We start from the raw sequence: 18083 nt of genomic DNA on the forward strand, positions 1-18083 counted from the left end.
ACATTTTTTTTTACCTGAAAAACTTAAAATACACACTTTAAAATGTACTGCTTAAATTTAAACTGCCGAATAAGTGTGGACAGACATTAAAAAAAAACATTTCTAATTATATTAATATAATAATATAATAGTTAAATACATAAAACTTGTTAAATTAGATGTGACTTAGCCAGCAGTGAAGAGTGGGCACAGAAACAAAGAAACACTGATTAAGAGCAAGACCAGCACAAGCACAACAAAATGTCAGTTTCATTTTCTGTTCTATTTTTAAACTAGGTACCTCTTTCAGATTTTTCTCCTTTTTATGTAGAGGTAATTGTGTAATGGAAAGAAGAACCCTCCTACCTCATATACACCCATGTGGAAGGGCCTTTTTTCGTATGACAGAATGTTGTTCTGTCAAACTGTAAAGGTGAAAAACTGCAATGCTTTTAAGATTAACCTCAGCACTTTTACACAAACAAAGGCTACAGGTATGAGAAATGCCAAGCTCAAAATCCTCCTAGATTTACAGAAATTTTAATGCAGGTTAGAATCCCTTTCTAGTATTTCCCAATAATTCAGATTTTTATTGCAAATACAGGGTGTGAAAGAAACATTTGTAGTGTGATTTATATACTATTTTAACTGTTTGTAAGTAGTAACAAGTTACATTTATTTTGTTCCCTGTACTCAAGTCAATTTTTTACATTTAGTCGAGTGCATTTGTGAAGAACATATTTGTACTCCATTACATTTGTGTTATCCTTGATTATTTTTTTTAATTTTTTGCATTTGATGTCTTTACTTTCCTTAAAATGAATGAAGTCAGTATTGCGCAAGCCATGAGGTCGTCTGTTCATTTCACAAACTATTGTTGGCTGTCAGTCACAGCCACTTAAAACCATTAAAAATGTCTCTTTCCGGTCAGCTGGCTTCTTTGGTTGATCTCATTGGCCAAGTTTGCTTGCAGTGAGCGTAGTGCTAACCAATCAGAGCTAGAGAAAGGTTTCAACCCGCCTTGATTAACAGCCTAGTTCATTTGCTTCCAAGGACGTGAAGTCACGGACTTGTGAGTTTAAATGTGTTTGATACATTAAGAATAAGTTTTTTTTTTTTTTTTTTTCTTCTAGTGTTAACTGAATTGTACAATGAGGTGCAACCTACAGGTTGTCTTTTCAAATCTCTGCTCTCCCATTGCTGTATTGCCTTTGAGAAAAGCATTTATCCTGAACTGCAGTGCATAAATAAATACTCTGCTGCTTAAATTGCCAAAGAGTTGCAAATCCCTTTAGATGAAGGTGCCAACTAAATTGGAAATGAATTATAAAACTTCATCTGGAGCTGCAGGAGGTGTAGTGGTTAGAGTCTGCAGTCAAAGAGAGAGCAGTCAACCTTGCGGTCAAAGGGGCATGAAGTGGAATCCCTGGTTCTGGTCCTGCTGCAATACAACTGACAAAGTTACTTACCCTGAATTGCTCCATTAAAGTTACTCTGCTATATAAATGGGTAAAGTGTAATTACTGGAAGTATCTGACTATACAACCCTAAAATCGTAAGTAACCTTGGACAAAGGGGTCATCTAAATCATGGCTAATAATAATGATACTTGGCAGACTGTGGTCTTGTTTTTGTTTTGTAGTGATTAGTCTAATTGACTTTATATAATTATATTTGCAGAAAAGATTTCGTTTATTGAAAAGTTCAGCTAAAACTATATGTTGTAGCTTGAAACACGGCTAGTGGTTTGTAACATTAAAAAGCTTAATTTCAATCAAATAATTCTCAAATAATTTCAGTAACTTGAGTGTTTTTGACCTGAAACTTTTTTATTTTTGCAGGAATATATTTTTAGACAAGTATTTTTACCTGAGTATTTTTTTTGTTACAAGTAGCAGTACTCGTACGAGCTACTGGTTTGATTACTCTACTCACCTCTGATTATACTAGCCTTTGAATTAAACTGTGAAGCACAACATTTTTTAAATTAAATTAACTGAGCTGCATTAAGTTATGAACTGTAAATTAATTAATGGATTGATAACAAGACAACATGTCAGTGTCAGCTTTTGAATTAAAGGGCTTAAAAGGTGATGTAAGACTGCCTCTGTATTTATTTTTTAAATTGATATTACTATCTGCTTTTCCAGTTGTATTTGTTTCAAAATTTATATTACGATTTATATTAAATATTTAACATTAAAGTAATCCTGACATTGGCTGGCTACCTTGACTCAGTATGGTCATCTGAAGGTGATCCTACAAAAAACATAGAATAACAACAAGTGTAGGAAGCAGGTTACAACAATTATCTGACAGAATCTGCCCATGCTTCTTCAAGGAAACAGGATGTTGCGTGGTTGCAGGTTTTCAGATTTGCAAAAAAAAAGAAAAAAGAATCAAGTGTAAATTCCACCTGCCAGCAAGCCTCTGAAACCTTGTCCTCCATACAGGTTTTCTCAGACCTACTTGACGTTTTCTTCCCCCTGCCACTTACAGGAATTAACTGATTCACATTATTTGCTTTCCCCAGATTTTGCTGAAAGCATACCTGAACAACAGCTCAGACTTGGGGTTGGGCTTCTACTTGCTCGGTAGTACAAACTGTGTGAAACTGTGAAATACTGACTAGTAAGTTTATGTGAGACTGCATGAATGGGGTCGATTTACTGCATGAATCAGAAGTTCAATTACTTTGATTACATATGTGTCAGACAATCAACGTTGACTGAACTCTCCCCAGTGAGGGTCCTTGCTGATGTTCACATGCTAAAAGATGACGATGATGATGATATTATTATTATTATTGTTATTATTATTATTATTATTATTATTATTATCTTTACAAAATAAAATTCCAGTTACTGTCAATAGCATATAACCACTGTGCCAAATTTATTAACAAAACCCTTGTTTGTGCTGCTTTTGGTGTCTGTTCTGTGACCGCTGCCTTGAAGAAGCAACTCGTCCAAAGAAATGATGCTGCGTTCTCTGAAATGCACTGATAAAGATGTGTCACATGCTGGGAATTTGCACAAAGAGGTAAACTTGCAAACCTGCAAACCCTGCAAAAGAAGATTGCACGTAGCTCAACAGTAACGGACAAAAAGCTGGAAGGAAGTGACGCACATCTGTGGGAACCATGGAACCACATCCATATTTTTAAATATTCGTGGACCTTAAAACAAACAAAAAAAAAAATTAATTGTTTTAAGTACTTCTTTAAGAAAAAAAGCACAACTGGACACAATGAATGGTCAGTGGAAGCTGGGAAGTCCGAGTGGGAGACAAAATGAACTTTGAGAAGCGAAGCCTTCTTACCATCATTGGTGGCGATGGCCTGCATGATAACCCTCAGCTTCAACCAGTTTTGCTACTCTATCTACATGACAGCAGATGAAACACAAATATTTTTTCATGAATTAATTATACTGTAGAGGAGGGGATTTTACATCCAGATGATGCTGTTGTCCCCATGTTTTCTATCTTACTTTTTCCTTTGCCTGAAATAGAATGTAGCAACCTCAACTTCTTTCTGTTTATGAGTGAAAGTCTATGTCTCTGGTGATGTGTCATCACAGGCAGTTTTTACGTTTTACTATATGTGTTATATTTTGAGATGTGTATGTTTGCCATGTAAAGATATATCCTGATTGTCCAGTTTTCAGATCTGTTCTTCTGCAGTAAGTTTATGTAAATAAGTTAACTGAACATGTGTCATGCAACATATGGGTTATGAACAGAGAACACTCAATCAGAATAAAATGGGCACATTAAGGGTTTTTCCCCAAACAAATAGACGTTAATTTCTGAAATGTTGCTCTGAAAGTGGAGATAGTGGTTCAGTACGTCATGGATCTTTTTTAATACATTAATTTTTCGACCAGATCCTGAGATAAAAGCATTTGTTGAAATTTCTGAACGTGAAGTGTCACTGAAAACAATGAGTACTTTGATACTGAGCATTAGGTGTCAGTGTCCCTAGTAGCCTGAAAAGCTAGCACCACAATTTTTAGCATTGAATGTCTTTGCAGTTTTTAGAAAGTGAAATTTCTCTCACTTTACACATAGAACACTAAAAGCCACATTTATATCACATTACAGCTTGTGGTTTTGTTTTTCATTTCTAGGTTAACCACAAATGACCAGGGATATGGGAAAAGCCTCTAGCTTGTGGTTGTTTAACCCTCAGACTTCAAACTGTTCTCCTGTTAAACCAGCTCTTCATCAAACATTCAATGTTATAGCACATTGCCATGTTCTAATTCAATATACCAATTTTCTGTCCAGTTCAACATTTATCTCTACCTTTTGCAAGTCTTTAGCCTCATGTTATACGTATGTCCGTAACTTCACATTTTGTCACTTTTGACTGGAATGTGTGGTTTTTATGGAAAGTGTTATGGACCGAATAGAGAACCTTGAGGTACTCCACCCATTTATTTAAATTCTGTAAAGTCACTTTGAAAAGTCCTGGTATTTTCTACTCAATTCTATGTTCAATTCTGTGTGTAAATACATTCCAATCTTTGCCTTGAAGATAACTTCTTTTATGCAGAACATTTATACAGACTCTTATTCCTTTGGAAATGTGAAGTAAACTACAACATTTCAAAAACTTTTTTATTGTTAGCTGCTTTTGCAGCAATTGTAGAAATTCGTAGTGTGTTTTCCCAAAATTTGTACTTTTTTGCTATTCCGTAGAATGTTGTTTCTCAAGTAGCTTTTATCCGATTATATCATCTATAGTTGGACTAATGCTAATTGGTCTGTAGTCTGAGGAAAATTCTCATTTTTGACATTTATGTAATAAATGGTACATTCCCATCCTTGAGTATTTTTATAACAGTAACTTCCTTTGAACAATTTAAATTATTCCCTCCAGGTATAACTGCTAAAACAATTTTGCTTTATCCAACTTTCCTTTCAGAGGTTACATTTCAGAATAGTTTTTTCCCACTGATGAATAATAAAAAACATCAGGCTCTGCTTTTGTTCTTTATTTGGTCCACCTACAGTATTGTTGTTGAGAACAGTCAGAGAACCATCCTAGTAAGTTTGTCTCCCAAGACATAAGACTTCAACATCCCAGTTTATGTTTGGTATATTGAAATCACAAATTACCACTGTCTGTCCACAAAGATGGAAGCTTGTTCATGAAGCACACAGCAAACCTCAACATCTCACTTGTGTGATCTGTAGCACACGCATGTCCTTAGAGACACAAATATATTTATACAGTTCTTATTCCTAGCCTCAGATATCCTTACAACATCATATTTCACAAACTAACTACTAAGACTTCATATTTAGGTTTTGGGACAAGAGCCCCAGCGCTGTGTTTTCTGTTTCCACATTTCTTCCATCTACATATTTAAATAAGATCTATTCTTTAAATCTCTTCTTTGCACAGCTAAAGCATTGCTCAGCCTCCTTGTTGGGTATGAGGTTCTCATGGCTTCCTGTGCTGATGGCATGAAAGACACGGCTCCACCACATCATTATAGCTGAAGGATTATGTAGATTTCAGTTTTCTACAGGTCAGTCTCTTGCAAGGTAGCCTGCCAATGACTTTACTCCATTTCCTTGAGGGGTGGAGACACTTGGCAAAAAGTGATATTTGATGGAACCTACGCTGAAAGCTCTCAGAATATACAAAAAAGCTGGGGCGTGAAATGGTTCTGCAGTCCACGCCGCATGTTCCTTGACTGAGGAGGAAAAAAAACCACTTCTCTTACTCACAGAAGATCAGTCATATTGAGTGAACTAAAGCGCCACTTGGAGAGACAAACTGGTCAATGATGCTGCCCCAGGGTGTTTGTCTCTCGCTACTCCTCCTCACTCAGGCCATTTTGGTAATTTCGGGGGTCTGTCCAGCAGGTACGGTATAGAAGCTGCTTCGGCTTCTGCTTTTGCACTCTCAAAGGCACGTGATACCAGACTTTTCTCAGTAACGAGTGGATTGCTCTGAAATCTCAGGTACGAGAAAGAGCTACAATTCGAACGGGTCTCATGGCTGTGAACCGTGCCCGGACGGCCAGTACCGAAGTGAGCCGAACGACAGCAGTTTTTGCCGGCATCGCTGCACAATTTGTGCTTCAGGTAAGGATACGTTCTTTTTTCAAACTTCTTTGCATCTCTAGATTACAGGACAGGACTAATGTCAAATGCCACGGTAGTCAGGGTTAAAAATCTAAGTATAAGAGTGGAACTAGGAGCACTAGTGCCGTTGCACTCCCGTGGAGTCATGTACTGGGTTATAAAACCACAAGTACCACACCGGCAGCTCTGCACATCTTACTGTGAAGCCCATCTCTGAGGATGTTCTTTTGTCTCTCGGCTGTTCTCTAGAGAAAGGAAGTATGGTTGAGCAGAACTGCACCAAGACTACAAATACCAAGTGCCGCTGTCGCCATGGATTCACTCCTGTGAAAGCAAATAATGCAGTCTGCAAATGTGACAAGGGGTCTGGGCTGAGGAAGACAGGTAAAACTGGGGAATAGGAGACATAGCAGATGGCAGAAAAGGGAAGGGTATACTAATAAGGCAGAATTTTTTTATGAGGTTGCTAATTATGTCAGTCACGGAACTGAAGTAAAAAATGTGTGAAATACTACGGCACTTTTGCACCATCCTCAAGCAAGCAAGAAAAAAGATTCTACAAATGTGTAACGTGATTAAACAATACCATCTGGGATACATGCTATATGTTTATTTGTTTGTGTATTTATTTGCAGAGTACATGTTTGATTTTTTTTCCAACTGACTGCCAGTTTAAATCTAAATTTGATAAAAACTGTTTTTTGAACTGTTGTAATAATTTGCATTTCAGCAATACTGTATGTTTTTTCAGATGCAGGATTAGAATGTCAGCCATGTGACGATGGATATTTCACTAGTGAAGCTAACACATATTGTCAAAAATGGAAAGAGTACGTAAAGCTCCAGCATTTCTCAAAAAGTCTATTTATTTTTTGGTGAAATGTAGGCATATTGATGGAACATTTCAAAAACACTGAAAAGAAAAATAAACGTAAAAAGCTGAAGTTCTGGACTCTCTTCAACAGCTGTGGGGAGAGCGGAATAAGAGTCCCAGGTTCCCAATTTTCAAATGTGATTTGCAATAATGACCCGGAGGTCCCAGAAAACCCGATGACCTCAGTGACACCGACGTCCTTCTTGGTCTCTACTCCGCAATCGAATCGCGACGTGGTGTCAACCACCATGACCAGCACATCCACTTCCACTCCAAGCTCCTCCTGGCCAACTCCTGAGAACAGTGACAGTTCTGGTGAGAATCCATGTCTTCCTCTGGTTCTGAGTTTGTGGCATCTAACTTTTATACAAACACAGGGCAATGCAGTTGACACCTGTCTAAATGAAGAACAAAAATAAAAGGAAAAAAAAAAATCAAAATCCTTTTCGTTTCCCAGCATGAAATCAAATTTTCTAACCTCAATGTCACTGTTACAGTACTTATTTTTTACATACTGAGTCTCATCCTCCTGGTCCCTCTCTCGGCGGTCTCCTGTAAAGTACTCGTCATTCCTTGCCTCCAGAACCACTGGAAGAAAATGAGTAAAACAGGTGAGAACCAAGAGTAGATCTTTTGCGAGCAAGCTGAAAGATGTATGCCATCTCAACGCTTTTCTGGAGACACTATGTGTCCTGGTGTTGCTGTGGCTCTAAAAAGAACCCATGGTGCACCATGGGTTCTCATGAACAATGCCTGATTGTGCTGCTTCTGTGATCATAGATGCGCCTTGCCGAAGTCCCGTGGAAGAATGTGGAGACACCAGCCGATCCTCTCTGGTCAAATCCAACCAAGGATTGCCGTGATATGGTTGATGGTTGGTCAAGGTGTGCTTCTTGATTCAGTTTGGGAGCTTACACATGTCCTTCATTGCGCTGATGCCACTTTCAGTCACCAAAGGGAATGAAGTCAGATGCTATCATGAAAACAATGTCTATTTTTATAGATAACTTGATGAAAGTAGGCTTCAGAGCTGAAATATTGTTTTAACTTATATACAGATTTGTCTACAGTCAATGTTTGACTATTATGTATTGTGTTACTGGTGAGCTGTAACATTTTTGTTCCCAGCAGATAATGCTGTATCTATGTATTTTAAACGGTTAGTGGGTTGCACTTTATTTGGAATCTTATTTTCTGTACAGCTCTTAGTAACATCACAGGAAATTTCAGAACGATACAGACCAATGCATTACCTTTGTAAAATACGTGGTTCCAGGCCGATTTGTACAGACAAATTTGATTATGACTGCATGATGTTAAAAGAAATGTGCTTTAAAGCAAGGTGTTTGTTTGGTGGGGATATATTTATACGTATGCTTTGTTCGGAGAGTTGATAGTGATGATTACTGCTAGCCTGAGATGACTACTGCTGCTTTCCTAGGGAAAATGGGAACAAGAGGTCCCTCCTCCCCGCTGACAGCCATTTGTTCCTAGGAATACCATGTAGACTATAAACTGATGCAGTTGCTTTCTTTAAGGCTTTGGTTTTCCAATGTCCCAGCCAGAGCATTGTTGCGCTCTGCGTTCTCTGTACTTTGGACACGATTTCTCACTATTTCTTGAAGTGTCAAATGCACAAGTAATAACAGGGATGCCAACATGCACTATCCCACAAGGCCTGCAACTGCTTAGTGCAACTATGAAAATACGTGTATTTTTTAAATGTTATTTTATCTGTAATTATGTTTTACGTTCGGGTTCAACTTTTTCTTTGAAGTGAACGGTTGCAATAAAATTTATTGCAATAAAAACACATTTATATTGTTTGAGATGCTGCTGTTGAGTAGTGGTTTCACTACCTGCGAATCAGTTTCCTGTAAGGTGTGGAAATGTAGACATCCAGACATTACAGAAAACAGGAGTGGATGCTTGTCTATTTTTCATGATCACGGGGAGTTTCCCCTCGTGCTGGAACAAACCCCGGTTTAAACAAAATTATTCCGTCCCTGCTTTCATGCGAAACCGGCTACCACGCGAGAAACGGATCTTTAAGACGGAGTGGGTGAAAGCAGTCAGCCGTTGACCTCTTCATCGGTGTTCTGGTACTTATCCCGAGAAATTTCCCCTTGCTCCAAAAAACGTGCTGTTGGAAACAGGCAAGAGAAACCTTAACCGTCATGACTCATTGGTGCCAGGTCTCTCCACGATTCATACGATTGCTAAATATCACACAGCACGGGCAAATGCCATGCAAGTGCCGTGCACCGGTGGAAAAGTCAACCTCGCTGTGTGATGTCATCACTTCTCGACAGTAAAACGTTGAAGGAAGAGAAGGGCGTAGATAAGGTCACAGATGTACATGCATTACGGTTTAGAGAAACGGCTCCTCCTCTTCTAGGTAATCTTTTTCAGTACTATCAGAAGTATCTTCACCTTATATTGTGGTTAGATTTTTTTTTTTTTAAGAGTTTGGAAAAAAATCTGATTCAGTGTGGAAGACGTAGTTTGCACAGTCCGTCGTAGTCTGCGCTCATGAGCGAACATGCAAATGCAGAGATGATGGTCGTGCAGCTCTAAGGCTGATTGACTAATGGGCTGCCTACTTTTCACTGTATAAGTATTTATTGGAAACTGAGCACAGACATTAGAGCAGGTGTTGGTAACCTAGTTCTCACTTGCCAGTTTTTTGCTTTCTATTCCAGCTAAATTATGTGAATAAGTACGAAACAGTAATAACAAGTAAATAGGCAGCTTGTGTGACCCTATCAGGCAGCTTGTCTCACCCTATCCTTAATTTAGATCCCTCACTTTTAATTACTACTAAAACTCCATAGATTTTAGGAACCTATTACTGGAAATATAACCCGTCATTTGCTAATCTGGCAAATTGAAACAAAACAAAGCGATCAAGCGATCAAACAAAAGCCATTCTGCCGTGCCACACGTGAAGCCGAAAGAAGGAATGCAAGGAACCAAACACCACAAGACTTGAAGGGGCAAACAACTAAATAAGTATGGGTACAATTAAAAAAGACAGAAATGTAAAAAACAAAAGAAAATAAAGCATAAAAAATGAGGAACGGTATTAAATTTTACTGGAGAAAATATTAAAGTTGTACACCAGATTTTCGCTTGACTAGCAAAATCACCAAACTGAACTCATTACATTTTGTTCATAACATGGGGATTTATGTGATGATTGATCTAATTTGTTAACAGAGAGTTCTCCCGAAAATGTCAGTGTCAATGTCTGTGTTTCTCCTGGATTGAGAACATCTGCTGGGAACCAAATACAACAGGACATGTATTTTGCTTCTTTGAAGATAGAAGATGATGGACCAACACCACCCCCCCTTACAGTGACATTTGAACTAGTCCCACAGTCCAAAGACCTGCTGTTCAGGTTCACCCATAGTGTGTGAGTGAGTGTGTGTGTTTCACTCATGTATGGATGAGTGACCCAGTGTAAGTAGTGTATCTAGCAGTGTAAGTCACCGCAGTGAACAAGGTGTGTGGGCTCATAACACTACATAGAGCTCACTGGAAGTCGCTTTGGAGAAAAGAGTATGCCAAACAAATAAATGTAAATGTAAAACTATAGTAGAGGAATTGATTACATGGTTTTCACTCAGCCAAAGGGCCGTGCTGCTGCTCCTGAGAGAAAACATGTCTACATATAACTCTATATCGCTACCTTCTGTTATAAAAAGAGAATGACTCATACTCTTGGACCAGCTTGCCAAAGTATAAAGGACATTTTAAACTGTTATTTCTTTCTCACGGCAGCAGGCCTGTGTAGCCCTGTGTTTCCCACTGGAATCGTTGTGCTTTCAGTTCTCTGAATCTGTATGGATTGTGTGCAGGAAAGTATGTATGAAGTATTCTACCCTCTCCCCTTCTCTCCCGACTCACTCAGAACTGCTGAATCTCTAGACATCTATGAAGGGTCTTTAAACTCACCTCTTCCCAACTCCCTTCTCCCATGATCTCTTAAGTGCATCTTAATCTATAAATGTTTATGCTCGATAACTTTGTGATCATAACTGTTGAATACACTTAAAGATACACTTAATGCAGTTACTCATGTGCTGTAAATGTTACAATTTTGTGATTAGGAATCCTCGATTAATGGATAAACCTTTATGCAGCAACTTGTGTGACGGATATTGGTTCATATAGTGGAAGGTAACAAATTAGCTGTGCGTTAGAATCACGCGTCTGCATCTATGTCTCTCTTCCTGCTAATGTAATGCACACATTGTATTTTCTGAGACGTTCGGTTCGTCACTTTGGACAAAAGTGTCTGCTAAATGAATGAATGTAAATGTAAACGTAAGAAGCTATTGGAGTTTTCTCTGCTCCTCCCTTACTTTTTCTCATAAAAAGATGTTCTCATTCAAAGTTTGTTAATTAATAGCTTATTACCTTATGTAGTTTCCCCTAAGGATCAATAACGTTTTTAGTCTTCTTTTCTGTCTCAGAGAACAGTAGTTTTCAGTTAACATTTACACAACACTGCCATCCAGTGACCTCTCCTGACTCTGCATTTTAAAGTTTTTAAATTTAAAGGCAAATTTATTTTTCTTGTCAGGACGCAATAATAATAATGTGTCAGGCTTGTACTATGGGTGGTATTGCAAGGATGTGAGCAACTGGGGCTGCTAATGTGTGTTGTCCGCTCCATATGTAAGCGGTGATAAACAGAATCTTTTCAATTTAATTCAATTTATTTTTATAGAGCGCTCTTCTCACACAGTGACACAGAACACTGAACAAGGGCATAAAACAAAGAAACAAGATAGTTGGCTATATACTAGATTAATACATTATCCATGGAGCTATTGAAGCTTAAGTAAGCCTACTGGCCACAGCAGTAAGGAACAAAAACTCCCAGCTGAAAGTCAAGGGAGAAAAGAAACCTCTGAGGGTCCAAGTGCCAGTGGCCGCCCACCCCTCCTGGGGATTCTCGATTAAAAATATTTTTAAGTCAATTTACAACTAATCATAACATTGGAGATGAGTGTTAACTTGATGTCCCAGCTCACATAGGTACGTCTCGTCCATCGTGGTGTTTGGTCATCAGCTTCAGTCAGCATGGGGTGCTGGTGTGACGGCCGGCCAGCTTCCCCAGGTCTTATTTTAGGGAATCTCTACCATGTGGCCATCACACTTCAGCAAGGTTGTGATTTGTCATCACTCCTGTTTGTGGAATTCAAAGACAGGACATCAAAGCCTAGATGTCCAACTGGAGTCTAAGGGTGGCATCTCCACTGTTTGCAGGTGATGTCCTTTTGGTCTTTTCTTGACGCGATTTTTGACACACACACACAGGTGGTTCACTGCTGGGTGTCCAGTCTCTGGTTTGAAAGGTATCGCCTCCAAGTGTGAAGTCATGGTCCTCAACCAGAAAAGAGTGGATATCCTGGTAGAGGGTGGGCAACTGCTCCAGCAGACAGGAGTCTTGTTATAGTGGAGTAAAAGATAAGGACACCAGTCCGCTCAGTGTCAGAAGTCTTGTGAATTCAGTATCGATCTGTGTTTGTGTGTTTTGAACTGACTCTTAGTTTACTGCTCAGTCGACATCCCCATCCTCACCTGTGGTCTTGACCTTTGGATAATGACCGAATGAACAAGGTCAAGGATAGAATTGGCCAAAATGAGGTTTCCAACTCTAAGCAACATCACTGGACTCACTCTCCATGAAAGGGTGAGGGGCTCAGAGATCCAGAATGGCAGAGTAAAGCCACTGGTCCTCCACATCTAGAAGAGCAAGTTGAGGTTGTTTTGTACATAAGTAAGATTGCACCCAGGTTGGTTCCTCATGGATCTGTGCTAAGCACATCCCACTGGATGGCAGCCCTAGGACATGTTGCAAAGAATGACATATCTTTGCTGGCCTGAAAATGCCTGGAAATTGTTGCTGGGGGCTTGAGCCACGTGCTCAACCTGCTACTAGCTTGACCTGCTCCAGGAACCATGAGAATAAACCGAATGGCAATTTGGAAACTGACCAAAATTGTGGACTTTGGTTTTGTTTATGTTCTCTTGATCCCTTATTATTCTTGTGAGCAAATCAGTTTTACCTGCATCAAAATTTACAGGAAAACGCTGACAACAAGATGGGCAGCTATGAAATACAGTATATTTGCAACAGTTTATTTCCAAAGGAAAAAAATCCTCAAAAACCACCAGTGAAAGGTGATAAACGCTGCTGATTTAAGATGATCTGTCCAAGGCATTATATTTACTTATTTAGCTGACACTTTTCTACAATGCAACTTACAATGTTAATCTCCATACATTTACTTACCGATTTACAAAGCTATCTAATTTTACTGGAGCAATTAGGGTAAGTACCTTGCTCAAGGGTACTACAGCCAGGGGTGTGATTTTACCCTGTGACCTTTGGGTCAAAATGCAGCAGCTCTAACCTCTACACTACCAGTTGTCCCTGTAGCTACCACTACCATTCACAGCAACTCTTGATTATTTCAGAAGAACTTTATATCTCTGCTGTAAAGGAATTATTACCGCAAAGACAGGGTTACATGACAGATTTTCGCAAGAAAGTTCCACTGCACTGGTGATGTTCAGGGTATAGTGTGGAAATGATGATGTACCAGATGATGTCCCTTAATCATTTCTTTATTTTCTCCAGAATAATAATAGGTTTGCTCATTTATCTGATGCTTTTCTCCAAAGCAACTTACAGCATTAAGTTACTTACAACTACTTATCCATTTATACAGCTGGAGAGTTTTACTTGAGCAATTTTTTTGGATAAGTATCTTACTCAACAGTAGGAGATCAAAGTGACATTCAGACATGCAGCCTTTGGATCCAGACAGCAGCTCTACATTTACGTTTATTCATATTCTTCTACTGCAATGTCTTGCAGTAACTATAACTGTTACACTGTCAGACCGCCCCAAAACATACAGCACCTGGTATTTCTAGGTGATCTGTCATCCATACACCAAGCAGAGCTGATCTGTCTTAGCTTCTGAGACTGGAGAAGATCAGGTGTATTTGGATTACTACAAAGAGTTGAGGCAGGAGCATGAAGACAAGACAAAAACTGGTAGTGTGTTTTTGTGGCTTGTTCACAGAAACTCCAAGTCGCACTAAGTGTGCAATGACCTCTACGTGTGTTGGCTTCTGCTAGAGTGGAATCAACTAATGCTGAAAGAATGAGCCTTGAGGCATCAAACCGTGAAAGACTGAGATATACATGGTGCACTACTTAAACGTGTTGCCTTTACTTCAGAGTAGACTGCTGCTCAACCTCTCCCCGCCCTAGTGTCCGTGTTACGGCCTATAACACCTGAACCCACGTCTCCTTTGTCCCACGAACCAGAACAGCTCTCACGATCACCTTAAAAAAGAAAGGTACACGGATTCATAACAGGATTCATTTGTTCTGTGGAGTCATCCTGTTAGATGAATTCCCATTGCGATGGGATCGAATTAAAATTATTTCTTCACGAAAAAATAATTGGTTCCTGGTTGAAAAATGTGTCACCTAAATTAAAAAACCAAAATGAATGTTTTATGTTTATGTTTTTTATCTGCATGACAATTACACTGACACCAACAGCAACATATTTTATCATATTTGCAACAAAAAATTTATACTGAATTTATGATCCCGTTATATGTAAAGAGTATGTTTTTAAACATGCTGTCACAGCAATTTTTCATTGTGCAGGACCACACTGTGTGAGAGATAAGAGTATCATGGCTTGGCTTCGCGAACTAAGATTTAGGAAGGGGGCTGTCCACGTCTTCTGCAAGCTCACTGGCTGCTGAAAAGGAAATGCGGGACAGGCAGACCCTGCCGCGGTGGCTGCAAGGGAAAGCCTGATCTGGGTTTGGTGCTACAGCGTCACATTTCTTCCTCCATCTCCTTTTGTTCTCAAGACCAGCCGTGCATGTGTCCTCGAAGGAGGAGACAGCGTGGTGAATGGGATACAGCGCAGCTGACAATTCAATAACCTCTGCCTGTTCGAGTGCTTAACTTTTGGTGATGAAGTCATTCCAGTGGATGTTGAGGATGGTGCGGAGGCAACGCTGGTGGCAGCACTCAAGGAGTTGCAGGTGGTGACGGTAGGTGACCTATGACTCGGAGCCGCAGAGTAAGGTGGTCAGTACAACGATTCCGTACACACTGATCTTTGTGTCTTTCTTCACGTTTGTTGTTCCAGACTCTTTTGTACAGTCTGCTGACTGCACTGTTTGCCTTTGCCAGTCTGTTGTCAATCTCTTTGCCAACTTTGGCGTCCAAGAAGATGACGCGCCCAAGATAGCTGAGCTGGTGGATTGTCTTCAGCTCGGACTGGCCGATGGTAATGTGGGGAGAGCGGTAGTCTTCCTGAGGTGTGGACTGGTGGAGAACTTCTGTCTTCCTCAAACTGACTTCTAGCCTAAAGAGTTCGGCACCCTCTGCAAAGCAGGATGTCATATGCTGCAGAGCTGTCATTGTGTGAGAAACAATGGCAGCATGGTCGGCAAAGAGTAGCTCTTGGATAAGATGCTCCATTGTCTTGGTGTGGGCCTTTAATCGCCTCCAGTTGAACAGGCTGCCGTCGATGCGATATCAGATATAAAGACCATCCTTGTCATCAAGGTCTACTGTGGCACTTTGGAGCATCATGCTGAAGAAGATCGGCGCGATCGGTGAAGAGAGTCGGCGCGAGGATGCAGTCTTGGCCGAAAGGAGGTTTCCAACTCTAAGCAACATCACTGGACTCACTCTCCATGAGAGAGTATCACTGTTGTCACTGTTGTCTATTGGGAAGAGCTCTGAGAGATCATTGCTGTGTCTGTCTTGGCCACGCTGGTCTTCATGTATCTGGATGATCATGTTAAAGAATTTTGGAGGACATCCTAGTCGTTCCATGACTTGCCACAGGCATTTTCTGCTCACAGTGTCGAACGCTTCGCTACGGTCAACAAACAACACATACAGTCCCTTGTTTTGTTACCTACATTTCTCTTGGAGCTGTCTGAGAACAAATACCATATCGGTGGTGCTCCTGTTGGCTCTAAAGCCACACTGACTCTCTGGGAGAAGTTCTGCTGCAATGGTGGATACGAGTCTGTTCAGGAGTACTCTTGTAAGGATTTTTCCTGTGATGGAAAGCAGAGTTATCCCCCAATAACTGGAGTAGTCTGACTTTTACCCCTTGTTCTTGTACAGGGTGACGATGACTGCATCACGGAGGTCCTGAGGTAGTTCACCTTGTTCCCAGCACCATACAAAGAGCTCGTGGAGTTTGGTGTGTAGTGCTGGGCCCCTATGCATTCCAAATATCAGGTGAGATTCCATCGACTCTTGCTGCCTTGCCACTTTTCAGCCTTGACAGTCTTTTCTAGGGTGGAGATCTCATCCAGTTCTGTTTTCTTCTGGCTGTTGTGGGATGTGATGTATTGCTGAGTCTTGGACCATGCGGTTGGTATTAAAGAAAGTTTGGAAATGTTCTGACCACTGGTTCAGGATGGATGCTTTTTCTGTGAAGAACATTTGGCCATCTGAACTGTGCAAGGGACTCCGGACCTGGTGTGAAGGGCTATACACAGCCTTCAGGGCTTCATAAAACCCTCTGTAGTCACCGATGCCTGCGCAAAGCTGAGTTCTCTCTGTGAGGGTGGTCCACCACTTGTTCTGAATCTCTTGAAGCTTGTGCTGGAGGTTGCTGCATGCAAGGCAGAAGGCTGCTTTCTTATTAGGACAGGACGGCTGAGCAAAGTGGGCTTAGTGCCTTCGTCTGTTCTTTGCCAGCAGTTTTTGGATCTCCTGGCTGTTATCATCGAACCAGTCTTTGTTCTTCTTTGTGGAAAACCCTAGGACTTCTTCAGAGGTCTGTAGAATGGTGGTTCTTAGGTGTTCCCAAAGCACTGCTGAAGAGGGGTCTGCAGGGCAACCAGAACCCTCAAGTCTCGATCAAAGATTTTCCTGGAAGTCAATCATAATATCTTGTGAAAAAGACTAATCTCTGGACCAGTATTTGCTGTAACTACCCTTTTTGAGGTTTTATCCAGCAGATGACACTGTTCAGTTGTTGGATCAATTTTCATTCATGCGTAGTATGTTGCAGTTCTGTGTGACTTTGGTGCTGGTGGTTGTTCAGCTCACCATAACTGCTAAGCAGAAGTAGTATATACAGTATCATAACATCATGTACAATGCCATCTCATCAGATGGTTCAGATGTTAGCCAGTAGGTAAATTAAAATGATTCTTTAAAAGTTTCAAGACTCTGGCACGTGTCATAAACCACGCAATAACGGCACCGTGCTCCTCTTCTGAACCTCTCTGCACACCACTTCCACATCTTGTGGAATCTTGCTCGCGTGCCCAGGCTCCTGTACATGTTGTAGAACAGCTCCGTCAGTTTAAGTCGAAATGTGCTATCATTGTTCTCACATTTCTGTTGATTGTTTTTACTTTGGTTTGATACTTCTCTGTTTCATCGCTGTAAACAAAAATTCACACTCATGCTCACCACCATTCTGTAGGTCCATATTTATGATGAGCCACTAGGAGACAACTATTGTTGTCAGGGTGAACAGAGGGAGGAACAGAGGACACGGAGGAGGCTGGACCCAAGTGCAAGACCGTTTATTCAAAACCAAAGAACTAGGCTGGTTCTCGTGGTCGGGGACAGGCAAATGCTTGGTCAATTGGCAGACAGGGCTGGAGCGAGAATCCAGGGTAGGGGTGGAGGGACAAAGCAAGCAGTTGCGACCAGGGAGATGTGAAGCTGGGCTACGGAACAAAGAGGAGCAGGACATGGGACGAGGTATGTTCAAGAGCGCAGAGGGGAGGGTTGTCTCAAGTCAGATTCTGCAACGGGAATTAGAGCCAGGTGCTTCTGGTTGAGGTGTGTGTGTAGTTGTGGCAGCTGTACTGTACCTGTAGGATGTAACTTTTTTAGTAGATTCGTTGAACCATTTTACTTCCGTTTTATGGTAGTACTGCTGACTGTTGGCTTTCGCAAAAGCAATTTTGAAACATTCTGAAGGAGATTTCAAGAAGACTGAGGTACAAGGACTTGAGGTAAGAGAACTGTCCATCAGTGTTACCGTTTTGCCACTTAATGGCCTATGTGAAAGTAATCCAATAAAAA

This window comes from Scleropages formosus, chromosome 2, assembly GCF_900964775.1.
Source record: "Scleropages formosus chromosome 2, fSclFor1.1, whole genome shotgun sequence".
Classification (NCBI taxonomy): domain Eukaryota; kingdom Metazoa; phylum Chordata; class Actinopteri; order Osteoglossiformes; family Osteoglossidae; genus Scleropages; species Scleropages formosus.